Genomic DNA, 14,549 nt, shown 5'->3' with positions numbered 1-14,549 from the left:
CTACCTGTTTGGTCACCTTCTCAAAGAACTCAATAAAAGGTTTGAGAGGCACAACCTACCTTTCACAAAACCGTGCCGACTATCCCTATTCAAATTATTCTTTTCTAGATGATTATAAAGCTTCTCTTATAATCTTTTTCAACACTTTACCAACAACTGAAGTAAGGTTCACTGGTCTATAATTACCAGGATTGTCGCTACTCCCCTTTTTGAACAGGCGAACCACACTTGCTATCCTCCAGTCTTCTGGCACTATTCCTGTAGACAATGACGATTTAAAGATCAATGCCAAAGGCTCGGCAATCTCCTCCTTGGCTTCCCAGAGGATCCTAGGAGAAATCCCATCCGGCCTAGGGGACTTATCTATTTCCACACTCTGCAGGATTTCTAATACCTCCTCCTTGTGAACCTCAATCACACCTAGTCTCGTAGCCTGTATCTCAGCATTCTCCTCGACAACATTGTCATTTTCTAGAGTGAATACTGTTGAAAAATATTTGTTTACTGCTTCCCCTATCTCCTCTGATTCCACACAGAACTTCTCACTACTATCCTTGATTAGCCCCAATCTTACTCTCGTCATTCTTTTATTCTTTAAATGCCTATAGAAAGCCTTAGGGTTCACCCTGATTCTATCCACCAACAACTTCTCATGTCTCCTCCTGGCTCTTCTGAGCTCTCTCTTTAGGTCTTTCCTGGCTACCTTGTAACCCTCAAGCGCCCTACCTGAGCCTTCACATCTCATCCTAGCATAAACCTTCTTCTTCCTCTTGACCAGAGAGTCCACTTCCTTCGTAAACCATGGCTTCCGCGCTCTACAGCTTCCTCCCTGCCTGACAGGTACATACTTATCTAGGACACAAAATAGCTTTTCCTTTAATAGGCTCCACATTTCTAATGTGCTTATCCCCTGCAGTTTCCTTCTCCATCCTATGCTTCCTAAATCTTTCCTAATCGCATCGTAATTTCCTTTCCCCCAGTTGTAACTCTTGCCCAGTGGTATCCACCTATCCCTTTCTACCACTAAAGTCAACATAACAGAATTGTGATCGCTATCACCAAAGTGCTCACCTACTTCCAAATCTAACACCTGGCCAGGCTCATTATCCAGTACCAAATTTAATGTGGCTTTGCCCGTTGTTGGCCTGTCTACATACTGTGTCAGGAAGCCCTCCTGCACACACTGAATAAAAACTGACCCATCTATAGCACTCGTTCCCTTTCCATCCCCTGACAGTAACCCATCTGCCTTTTTCTTGTATCTTAGGAGCGACTACCTCCCTGTAGCTCCTCTCAATAAGCCCCTCTGCCTCCTGAATGATCCGAAGTTCATCCAGCTCCAGCTCCAGTTCCCTAACATGGTTTCCGAGGAGATGGAGGCTTGTGTTGTTGTTAACCTAGGGCAGCCCCACAGTTTTCAGTCCATACATTATAAACCAATTCTTAGTCTCCATGATTTGAATTCCATCAACTCAACAGCTCCAGATAATCTCCCCAACTTTGAAACAGTGTCTATTTCTTAAATCAAATACAACTGAGAAAGCAAATTTCAAAATCGGCCTGTTCTTTATATGTTTCCGAAAATTATTTGAAAAGATATTCAGGTAGATCTGAAACAAAATTGTTCTGCTTCAGTAAGTTGAGGCAGACTAACAACTTGCAGAGAGAAAGACAGACAGAGAGAAGCATAAGAGGAGAGAAAGAGGGAGTGATGTAGGTAAACAAAATGTTGGAATGGGAGGATTTTGTAAGTGGATTTTAATCTTTACTAACTGGGCAATAATTTTGCTGTAGCTAATAATGCACTTATCACAAAAACTGTGTGAATTGTACTCCATTAAACTCAACAAATGAATACAAATAAAATGAACAAATGCAGATTCTAAGGATATAAAACAAAAAAAAAACAAAAATCGCTGGTGAAACTCAGCAGGTCTGGCAGCATGAGTGGGAAGAAAGCAGGGAGTAACGCTTTGAGTTACTCCCCATCAGAACAATTCTGACAAAGTGTCACCGGACTTGAAACATTAGCCCAACTGTCTTCCTACTAAGATATAGGCCAAAGATGGGAAATAGGGTTACTGTGGATGGTCAGCATGTTGGTCAGCATGGACCAGTTTGGGCTGAAGGGCCTGTGTCTGTGCTGTAGCCAAGAAAGACTCTGAGATACTGCCGGACATGCTGATTTTCTCCAGCAATTTCTGTTTTTGGTTCAAAGAAAGGAACCTCGGTTGGGGGAGTTCAAATTTAGAGGGCACATTTTTAAAGTAAGAGGAGAAAGATTTAAAAGGGACCTGAGGGGTAACTTTTTCCACACAGAAGGTGGGGAGTGTGTGGAGTAAACTGCCAGAGGAAATGATAGATGCAGGTTCAATTACAACATTTAAAAGACATTTAGATAGTTACATCAATAGGAATGGTTTAGAGGGATATGGGCCAAACACAGGCAGTGGGACTGGTTTAGTTTTGGGTTCATAGTCAGCATGGACGTGTTGTTTCAGTGCTGTATGACTCTATGACTCAATAACTCTAAAATTGCATGGGTCATCCATGGATAGGCTTCCTGGGACTGTGATGTGGAGGTGCCGTTGTTGGGCTTGGGTGGATAAAGTTAAAGGTCATGCAAGACCAGGTGATAGTCCAACCTGTTTGACTATAACCTGATGTTGTGTGATTTTAACTTCCTGGGTTTGAATCTCATCTATTCTAACACAAAACGGATATAAATCAGAATACGGAGTTTTTCTACTCAACAACACAATGCAGCTGATGTTGCTCAAAACCCTGCTCTTTCCTGAGCAGTTTTCAAAATTGAATTCTTTTTGATTTTGGCAAAAATACCCCTCAAAATAAGAGGTGAAAAGTTACCCAGGAATACCTCTATCTTCCAAAAATCACGAGTGAACGTGCTGCTACAGAGCAAGAGAGATAGTTGGTTATTAGTGATAAATGCAATCCATTTATAGTTGATGAAGGTTAATTGAAGGAATTTTTTAAAAAAACTCCATTCTCAGTGTCAGTACAACAGAATACCATGTAATGCTGTGATCAATCTTCGGGTGAAGTTCCCCAATCTATTACAGTTCCAGGCAGGATACCCAAGATTGGGAAGCTCCTGGGTGAGAGGGGCTAAACTGGCTCCCCTTCATTATTATCCCACCCCCTCAGCTTGTTGCAATACACACTGATTAGAAAGAAGGGGTGGATCCAAAAAGATGGTAACATTTCTAAAAGGTTTCGTGAAAGGTAGATAATGGGACATTGCAACTATTAGATTGGATGACACTGGTAGCACTGATATTAAGAGGTAAGTGTAGGATTTTGAGATGCAAGGTTTTGCAAGTCAGCTGAAAGTTCTGATTTCTTTTGACAAGAGGGTGTTTTCCTTCGGTCTGAGGTTGTGAATCTGTGGAACTCATTGCCACAGAAGACTGTGGCAACCAAGTCATTGAGTGCATTTAAGACAGAGATTGGTAGGTTCTTGCACGGTAAGGGGATCAAAGGTTATAGGGCAAAGACAGGAGAATAGGTGTGAGGAATATATCAGCCATGATTGAATGGTGGAGCAGAGTTGATGGACTGATTCTGTTCCTATATCTTATTGACTTATGAATTGTGTTTTCACTTTGTTTCTGGCTGCACATAGAGAGACAATTCATTTCCTTTTACCTGCTGTGCAGGAATGACCCCTAACTTTCCCAGCTGTGACCCTCACACAACCAATCGTCACCCACTAGCATGCATTGGCTTGAAATGTTTCTTTTTAAACCCTTATTCTTGAAAAGGGAAAACACAAAAACATCTCCTGCCCAGACTGCTCTGTTTTCTTCCATCATACTCACCATGTGAGAGAACTTACAGCAGATTTCGGTCGAGTTTACAATACATTTCTCCTTTTGGCATCCTTCTCTTCCTAAAACTTTCCTGATGTCTGTTAGTTATAATATTCCAGGCTCTGCCTTAAAACGTTGAGGATAAGCTATGTGTGACTCTTCCAGACAGTCAATGAATTACATTCTGCAGAAATTGTATTAGTCGCTTCTTTTAGCTGTATGTCTTCTTTTAAAAGCACACTGTTGTTAACAATTCAATATGTCCATGGATTATCCATAGTTTATAATCTGCCATCATGCCAGTGCTGTAGAATAATATCTACTTTATTATGAACCAAACCAACCCCCCTCAAACATCCCAAAGTAGTAGCCTGGACTCCAACTTTTGTATTGTTTAAAGGCCAGTATAAGGCCCTGTGTTCCAGATGTGATTCAGTTCCTGGAATCCCTACAGTGTGGAAGCAGACCATTCAGCCCACACCAACCCTGCTGCCCAGACACCACCTCCCCCCAACCCTGCATTCCCCATGGCTAGCCCACCTAACATGAACACAAAGGATAATTTAGCAGAGTCAATTCACCCCACCTGCACATCTTTGGATTGTGGGAGGAAACCCAAGCAGTTAGAGGAAATTCACACAGACTTAGAGAGACAGACACGGTCACCTGAGGCTGGAATCGAACCCAGGTCCCAAATGGTGTGAAGCAGCAGTGCAAACCACTGAGCCACTGTATCATCCTGTTGGTCAAGCTACTAGGCTTTAAGCAAAATATACTTGATTCCTACACCACTGTTAAAATATAAACAAAAAAAAGATATTGTATAACTTTAACTCAATAGAAATACTGAAAATAATACATATTTTAACTACTACTCATCATAGAACTTAGATTCCCTACAGTGTGGAAACAGGCCCTTCAGCCCAACAAGTCCACACTGACCCTCTGAAGAGCAACCCACCCAGACCCATTCCCTGACCCTATTATCCTATATTTACCTCTGGCCAATGCAGCCAATCGACCCATCCCTGAACACTAAGGGTAATTTTATACAGCCAATTCCACCAACCTGGACATCTTTGGATTGTGGGAGGAAACCTGCACAGACACAGGGAGAATGTCTGTGGAGTTTGCATAGTCACCCAAGGTTGGAATGGAACCCAGGTCCCTGTCAGTATGAGGCAGTAGTGCTAACCACTGCGTCACCATGCCACCCAAACTCTGTCCTAATCTAGCAGCATCCCATAAACACATCCTTGACGAAGGTAAATTCAACAAAACAGATTCCCCTCACTTGCTATCTCTTCCAGTCCAGAGGAAGGGACATTGACAGAATTAATCCAGCAGCAAAGACTACTTGCAGCAATAGAGACAGAGCTGTATCTAGCAACTTTAAATCCAGAAACACCAACTTCAACAACTGAAAGCAAAACTAAAAGCCTTGGTCTGTGGGAGTCTGACTCTACCCACTCATGATTCTTTTGTCTACTTCCAAGAAAACTCCACATCTATTTACTTTGCTTTCTGTGGAGCACTAGGTTTACAACATCTTTCTTCAAGAGAAATAGGACAGACCAAATTCCTCTAAAAGGCACATACCATCTCAATGTTCTCAGTCACCCTAAATTAATTATCCTCACAGAGGCCCCACATGATATAGCTGCACCTTTAGACGGCACCATGCTATTAACAATGGCTCTGAGTGGTACTGTTAACTTCGTAGAGGGCTGTAGATCCCACTCCACAAAACTACACACAAAAGCCAGAGCAGTAATGAGGGAGCATTCCACTGAGAGAAATGCTGTCTTACAAATGAGGTAACAAAGTCTGCCTGCTCTTTTTGAGTATTGTGCAAGACCCCACATCATTATTTCCAAGGAGAACGGGCGATTTCCACTGAGTGCCTTGGTCAATATCTACCCTTCGAACAATGCTGTTAAAGTAGGTCATCCAGTCATTTATCCTTTTACTCTTTGTGCTGCTGTGCTGTGCACAGACTGGTTGCTGCATCCTATCTGGATCACAGCATGACAGGATTTGGCTTGGAGCAAAAACAGAAATTGCTGGAAAATCTCAACATTCTTCAGAATGTGGGGTTCTGGAGAAGGGTTACCAGAACTGAAAAAATTTCTCTGATTTCTTTCTGCTGATGCTGCCAGACCTGCTGAGCTTTTCCAGCAATCTTGTTTTTTGTGTCAGATTTCCAGCATCTGTAGTTCTTTCGGTTTGTTGTACTTGGCATCCTGCGGTTTGTAACAGGTTTATAAATGCAAGTTCTTCCTCCCTTTATTTATCGGCTAGCTTCTATTTTCACATGCATCACAGTTACATTCACTTCCTCATCCACTGCACAGAATGCAAAGTGGTGAGAGAGGAAAAGAACATTCTTTTCCATCTCCAGTCTTCAGATTCACAGTTTATTCATTTGAACATTTGGAGATATTCTATTTATTTGAAGTGCTGAAAGGCAGAGATATTAGACTTCAGCAACCTATTTAAGTTTTTTCAAAAATTTATTCATGGGATATGGGCATCACTGGCTTTACTAACATCTGTTGCCTATCCTTAATTGCCAAGAGGGTAGTTAAGAGTGACCCACATTGCTGTGGGTCTGCTATGCCAGGCCAGCTAAGAATGGCTTATTCCCTTCCCTAAAGGACACTGGTGAACCAGATGGGGTTTTCCCTACAACTGACAATGGTTTTACAGAATTAGATTCTTAATTCCAGATTTACATTGAATTCAAATTCCACCCTCAGCCATGACTAGATTTGAACTCAGGTCCCCAGACCACCACCTGGGTATCTGGATCGACAGTCAAATGATAATACATCTGGGTCAGCACTTCCTCCATTGCCCATCCTTAGTTGCCCTTGAGAAGGGGGGTGGCACGGTGGTTCAGTGGTTAGCACTGCTGCCTCACAGCACCAGGGTCCCAGGTTCGATTCCAGCCTCAGATGACTGTGTGTGGCGTTCGCACATTCTCCCCGTGTCTGCGTGGGTTTCCTCCAGGTGCTCCTGTTTCCTCCCCACCCCCGTCCCCCCGTCCAAAGATGTGCAGGTTAGGCGAATTGGCCATGCTAAATTGCCCGTGGTGTTAGGTGCATTAGTTAGAGAGAAATGGGTCTGGGTGGGTTACTCTTCGGAGGGTCGGTGTGGACTGGTTGGGCCGAAGGGCCTGTTTCCAACTTGTAAGGAATCTAAAGGTGATGGTGAGCTGTCTACTCCTCATCTTCACCATGGAAAACCCCCAATGCCTCATCTTCACCATGGATATCCAATCCCTCTCCACCTCTATCCGCCATGACCAGGGCCTCCAAGCCCTCCGTTTCTTCCTCTCCCGACATCCCAACAGTACCCTTCCACCGACACTCCCATTCGTTTGGCCGAACTGGTGCTCACCCTTAACAATTTCTCCTTTGAATCCTCCCACTTCTTCCAGACCAATGGGGTAGCCATGGGCACACGTATGGGTCCCAGCTATGCCTGTCTCTTTGTTGGCTACGTAGAACAGTCCATCTTCCATAACTACACCGGCACCACTCCCCACCTCTTCCTCCGCTACATTGATGACTGCATTGACGCCACCTCATGCTCCCGCGAGGAGGGTGAGCAATTCATTAACGTCACCAACACATTCCACCCTGACCTTAAATTTACCTGGACCATCTCTGACACCTCCCTCCCCTTCCTGGATCTCTCCATCTCCATTAATGATGACCGACTTGACAATGACATTTTTTACAAACCCACCGACTCCCACAGCTACCTGGATTACACCTCTTCCCACCCTACTTCCTACAAAAATGCCATCCCGTATTCCCAATTCCTCCGCCTCATCTGTTCCCAGGAGGACCAGTTCCACCAAAGAACACACCAGGTGGCCTCCTTCTTCAGAGAGCACAATTTCCCTTCCCACGTGGTTAAAGATGCCCTCCAACGCATCTCATCCACATCCCGCACCTCCGCCCTCAGACCTCTCCCCTCCAACCATAACAAGCACAGAACGCCCCTGGTGCTCACCTTCCACCCTACCAACCTTTGCATAAACCAAATCATCCGCTGACATTTCCGCCACCTCCAAATGGACCCCACCACCAGGGATATATATTCCCTCCCCACCCATTTCTGCCTTCCGCAAAGACCATTCCCTCCATGACTACCTGGTCAGGTCCACGTCCCACTGCAACCCACCTTCCCATCCTGGCACCTTCTCCTGCCACCACAGGAATTGCATAACTTGCGCCCACACCTCCTCCCTCACCTCCATCCAAGACCCTAAAGGAGCCTTCCACATCCATCAAAGTTTTACCTGCACGTCCACCAATATTATTTATTGTACCTGTTGCTCCCGATGCAGTCTCCTCTACATTGGTGAGACTGGACGCCTCCTAGCAGAGCACTTTCGGGAATATCTCTGGGACACCCACACCAATCAACCACACCGCCCTGTGGCCCAACATTTCAACTCCCCCTCCCACTCAGCTAAGGATATGGAGGTCCTGGGCCTCCTTCACCGCCGCTCCCTCACCACCCGACGCTTGGAGGAAGAACGCCTCATCTTCCACCTCGGAACACTTTGACACCAGGGCATCAATGTGGACTTCACCAATTTCCTCATTTCCCCTTCCCCCACCTCACCCCAGTTCCAAACTTCCAGCTCAGCACTGTCCCCATGACTTGTCCTACCTGCCTATCTTCTTTTCCACCTATCCACTCCACCCTCCTCTCTGACCTATCACCTTTATTCCATACCCCATTCACCTATTGTACTCTATGCTACTTTCTCCCTGTCCCACCCTCCTCTAGCTTATCTCGCCACCCTTCAGACTCTCTGCCTCTATTCCTGATGAAGGGCTTTTGCCTGAAACGTCGATTTTACTGCTCCTTGGATGCTGCCTGAGCTGCTGTGCTTTTCTAGCACCACTAATCCTTGAACCACTGCAGTCCTTGCGCTGTAGCAACAAGCGCAATGTTGTTCAGGAGGGAGTTCCAGGATTTTGACCCAGGGACAGTGGTCTTTCCCAATGTCTCTTTCCTCTCAATGTCCTTGAAAGTGTTGTCATTCAAACAATCCCTACTCACTTCTTATTAAACCCCCCACATCAGGTTTCTAACCCGTCTACAGTGCAAAATTATTCTTGCTAGAGTCACAAATGGCATCTTCAGTGACCATGGCAATTGTCATCCTTATTGAAGAGCTTGAATCCTTTGACAAGGTTGACGTCACATCCTCCTCTGCATCTTTCCACCATCATCCAGCTGGATGGCACCAATCTTGCCTGGTTCCATTCAAGCCTCTCAGATATAACAAGAGACTTATTTGTCATAAGTTCTCTATCCTATCCCTTACCATAACATCTTGTCTCACTCAAGGATCTCTCATTGGGCCATCCCAGCTACCCATTCTGCCCCACATGACATGATCTGATTAATATCATGTCTCACAGACACACAGTTATCGGATTGGAGCAGATTGGAAAGAAGGTGGGCAGTTATACAGAGATTATGGGAAACTGTAGTGGCATTGACAGTGGTAAAGACACACTGCTGGTCCAGAGAATCCAGGTTCAAATTCCATGTGCCCCAACCCTGTGTCATAACATGAAGAGGGCCTTTAGCCCATCAAGTCTGCACTGACCTACTGACACTAGTCCTACCTTCTAACACCAAGCACATAGCCTTGAATGTTATGACACTTCAAGCATTCAACCACAAATGTCGTAATCATTGTGGCATTTTCCATCTCAACTAGCCTTCCAAGACATTACATCACAGAGTCCCATCACCCTCTAGGTGAAAGAAAAATTCCTCCATTTCCCTCTAAACATCCTGCCCTTCGCTTTAAAATCATGGGGTGACACATTGGCTAGCACTGCTGTCTCACAGCGCCAGGGATGTGGGTTCAATCCCAGCCTTGGGTGACTGTCTGTGTGGAGTTTGTACATTCTCCTTGTGTCTGCTTGGATTTCCTCCCACAATCCAAAGATGTGCAGGTTAGGTGATGTGGCTGTGCTAAATTACCCATAGCGCTGAGGGATGCGTACATTGGGTGCATTAGTCAGGTGTTAAAAGTAGAGGAATGGGTTTGGGTGGGTTACTTTTTGGAGGGTTGATGTGGACTTGTTGGGCCGAAGGGCCTGTTCCCATACTGTAGAGATTCTATGATTCATGCTCCCTCATTATTGACTCTTTAACAAGGGGAACAGCTGCTTCCTGTTCATGCTATCCATGATCCTGATTAATACACCTCAATCAGCATCCCCACCACTCCCCCCCCCCCACCCCCCGCACCCCCTACAGTCTTCTCTGCTCCAAAGAAAACAACCCAAATTTAACCAACCTCTCTTCAGAGCTAACATATCTGAACATGTTGATTAAGATAGCTCTAGAAGGGTTTAAAGGTACAAATGAGGATTGTGAATGATTGCTTAATTGTATCTGTGATGGTGCCAACCATTGTAAGCATCTCAAGCAGACAGATGTTAGCCGAGACTGGGAAAGAAGGAGTCTGTAAAAAGCTGAACAACCCACACTGCCACCTCAGCTGCCCCAGCAGGGGCAGGCTGTGAGGGTCTGGTATCGGACTGCTTAGTCCCCTCAGGGCCCACCACACTGGAGTGGAAGGACATCATCCTAGAGAGAGTGAGAGTGAGAGAGAGAGAGACTCACACACACACACACACAATCTAACAAGAAGTGATGGCCTAGTGGTATTATCACTGGACTCTTAATCCAGAAAACGTCCGTGGACCTGGGCTGAAATCCCACCATGGCAGATGGTAAAATTTAAATTCATACAATATCCGCTATTAAACATCTAATAATGTTGGGGAGAACCTATTAGGTTCATTAATGCCCTTTAGGGAAGGAAACCACCACCTCTACCTAGTCTGGAGTACATGTAACAGCAACGTGGTTGACTCTTAACTTCCCCTTGGACAATTAGGGATGGGCAATAAATGCTGCCAAGTCAACAACACCCTCACCCAGTGAAAAACAAATGAGAAAAGATAGAAATGGGTGTAATGAGTGAGCTGCATTTAGTCTTAGAGTCATAGAGATGTACAACATGGAAACAGACCCTTCGGTCCAACCCATCCATGCCGACCAGATATCCCAACCTGATCTAGTCCCACCTGCCAGCACCTAACCCATATCCCTCCAAACCCTTCCTATTCATATACCCATCCAAATGCCTCTTAAATGTTGCAATTGTACCAGCCTCCACCACTTCCTCTGGCAGCTCATTTCATACATGTACCAGCCTCTGCGTGAAAAAGTTGCCCCCTCGGTCTCTTTTATATCTTTCCCCTCTCACCCTAAACCTACTCCCTCTAGTTCTGAACTCCCCCACCCCAGGGAAAACACTTTGCCTATTTACCCTATCCATGCCCCTCATAATTTTGTAAACCTCTACAAAGTCACTCCTCAGCCTCCGATGCTCCAGGGAAAGCAGCCATAGCCTGTTCAGCCTCTCCCTAACAGTGGCCTAACCAATGTCCTGTACAGTCGCAATATGGCCTCCCAACTCCTGTACTCAATATTCTGACCAATAAAGGAAAGCATACCAAACACCTTCTTCACTATCCTATCTACCTGCAACTCCACTTTTAAGGAGCTATGAACCTGAACTCCAAGGTCTCTTTGTTCAGCAACTCTCCCTAGGACCTTACCATTAAGTGTATAAGTCCTGCTAAGATTTGTTTTCCCAAAATGCAACACCTTGCATTTATCTGAATTACACTCCAACTGACACTTCTCAGCCCATTGGCCCATCTGATCCAGATCCTGTTGTAATCTGAGGTAACCCTCGTCACTGTCCACTACACCTCCAATTTTGGTGTCATCTGCAAACTTACTAACTGTACCTCGTATGCTCACATAAAGAAAAACCAAATGAGAAAGATAACTTCACTAGAAATGGGTGTAATTGCTTGGTGCAACTTAAGATGTGAGCAGCAGATCTTTTGATGATTTCATAGTTTTCATCCAAACATTTAAATATAGAAGGTGATGGCCTAGTAATATTATTGCTAGACTATTAATCCAGAAACCTATATTATGTTCTAGGGACTTCAATTCAAATTTTATTTTAAATCTGGATTTAAGAGTCTAATGATATCCATTAAACCATTTTCATCAGAGTAATTTAGATCCCCTACAGTATGGAAACAAGCCCTTTGGCCCAACAAGTCCACACCGACCCTCTGAAGAGGAACCCACCCAACCTATTCCCCTACGTTGTATTTCCCTCTGACTAATGCACCTAACACTATGGGCAATTTAGAATGGCCAACTCATCTGACCTGCACGTCTTTGGAATGTGGGAGGAAACCGGAGCACCCGGAGGAAACCCACGCAGACACGGGGAGAATGTGCAAACTCCACACAGGCAGTCGCCCGAGGCTGGAATCGAACCCAATTGCTAACCACTGAGCCACCATGCAGCCCTGATTGTAAGGAGAAACCATTTTGTCTACTAATAGCCTTTAAGGAAGCAAATCTACTTTCCTTACCTGGTTCTGGTCTATGTTTGACTCCAGGCCCACAATAATGTGGTTAACTCTGGATGAATAATAAATGCATGCCCAGCCAGCAATGCTTGCACCTATAGGAGCCAAGCGTTAAGATGGTCAAGTCCGGTAACAAATACATGCAGCAAGGTTTCAGGAGCAGGGAAACTGAGGCAGGGGTAGAATCAAATGACATTACAGAGATAAAAGGAAGACATTACTCATGCACTGTTTAAAACCTACTTCTCTGACCAGTCCTTGCACATTGATCCTGATCCAATGGATAATCGTGGAAGTCCATTCTGACGTGAACACTAGGGCACAAAAAGTAGAATCATGTTATAACTGGACCACATTGTTAAGAAAATTCCTATTTTCTCCAAAAATATAACAAAGAGCTGCTGGAGATCTGAAACAAAAACTGAAATCGCTGGCAAATCTCGGCAGGTCTGGCAGCAGCTGTGGGAAGAAAGCAGAGTTCACACTTCAAGTCCAGTGACTATTCAGATGACACTCCTTCCTTTTCACACATGCTGCTGGACCTGTTGGGTTTCATCAGCAAGTTCTGTTTCTGTTCCCATTTTCTCCTACTTCGAGCTTGCAAAGTGAAGATAGGAATAAAATTTTACCACTTCTGGGAACCACGAAACAGCCACAGTAAATTTGTAGCATATTGAACCACATTTTAATGAACTTCCACTGAATCTCATTTTTGGCTCGTTATCAAATTAATTTGGTAATGCTCCAATGAAACATCTTAAGGATGTGTTGAGGATGTTATAAAAATACAAGTTGTTGTTGCCTGTATAGTGATTCTCTGTTTTTTTAAAGCGGCCATTCATTTAACAGGGACCAGAGTAGAGATACAGCGCTTTAAGAAAGGTTTTCAAAATCCAAGAGTCTTTTTCCAGAAAGCGTTATTACTGATGAGTCTGAGGGGCCCCAATAGTGAAATTTGTCCTTTGAAAATGATAACCACTGTCCAGACACAGCATGGGGGCCTTAATCTTTGTTAAGCAACTTCCTAAGGGACTATAGGCTCCTGTTATGACATCCTGTTCCTCAAGGTACCTATACAATAGACATTCTTTTCCCCTGTTGTCAAAAGTCATTCAGTGGTGGAGTGTAAACATATTACAGCAAGCAAGAGAAGGCATTGGGACAATACGCTAGTGTAAGATGGATCGTTTACCTTACCTGATCAAAGTACTTGAGCGTTTTAACAGTCTGCTATAAAATGCACAAACCCCATAGCTGCTGTTGTCAAGAGAGCTTGTCAAGGTGGATCTCTGTCTGCTTCCCATTAGAAGTATTAGACTCTGTAACTGAGACAGTCAGAGATATTTAGCTGGATAGCCCCCTTTAATAACTTAATTGCTTCCATCTGCAACAAAGACCTTGCTGCAACAGCTCAATCAGTCCAATCTGGTCACAAACAGCTTGCCTGCCAATGAATGTAGACAGTGCCGTCGCCTTCAGAGCTGTCAATCCTCCAGACTTGTCCTGGAGCCTTCGGGAATTAGAAAGAAATCTCTGGGACTCTGCTTGTGAGCAACACTCAGGGCAAAAAAAAACACACGGCCCATTGAAATAACGCTAGGAGCAGGATCTTACTTTCTCTTGGCTTAGGTTTTGTCGGGCTCTTTAGAGAGATTCTTGTTGCATGATCTCTTCCCATAGCTTACCAGACCCCCACCCTCCAATAACTATCTATCCCTATGCACCGCATCATCACCATTACCACCACCACCTCCCCCCAAAACCCATCTTACCACACGCCACTACTGGGACAACTCGCTCCTGCCAAGTTAACCCAGAATCGACTGGCATTCCTGGCATCAGTGCCATCTTCAAAAGGCTGTCGTGGACCTGGACAGGCACTGTCAGTCTGGAGTTGCCCTCCATGTATCGACAGTATTTACATGGGCTAGTTTCATAGACACAGCAGGCCATTCAGCCCATCAAGTCAGCAGTGACTCTCCAAAAAACATCCCACCCCCACATACAGTCCACGTATCTTTGGACAGTGGAAGGAAACTGATACAGAAAATTGGGAGAATGTGAAAACTCCACTACACACTAGGGTAGAATTGAACCCGGGTCCCTGATGCTGTGAGGCAGCAGTGCTAACTACTGAGCTAGGAGAAAGTGAGGACTGCAGATGCTGGAGATCAGAGCTTAAAAATATGCCAGAAAAACT

The 14,549-nt window shown here is 44.7% G+C and overlaps 1 protein-coding gene across 1 annotated transcript in view; it reads right to left on the bottom strand.

Moving 5' to 3' along the window:
- The window catches only part of LOC132823865 (cadherin-11-like), a 270,392-nt gene extending 257,729 nt beyond the window's left edge, over positions 1–12,663 (bottom strand). The window contains exon 1 of the mRNA XM_060837936.1: positions 12,593–12,663. The gene's annotated coding sequence lies outside the window, so the exon portion shown is untranslated. The remainder of the gene's footprint in view (positions 1–12,592) is intronic.
- Between the last annotated feature and the right edge of the window lie 1,886 nt (positions 12,664–14,549).

The sequence above is a fragment of the Hemiscyllium ocellatum genome, chromosome 17 (genome assembly GCF_020745735.1).
Source record: "Hemiscyllium ocellatum isolate sHemOce1 chromosome 17, sHemOce1.pat.X.cur, whole genome shotgun sequence".
NCBI lineage: Eukaryota > Metazoa > Chordata > Chondrichthyes > Orectolobiformes > Hemiscylliidae > Hemiscyllium > Hemiscyllium ocellatum.
The sequence above is the reverse complement of the archived record's forward strand: the minus strand, read 5'-3'. Positions and strand labels throughout refer to the sequence as shown.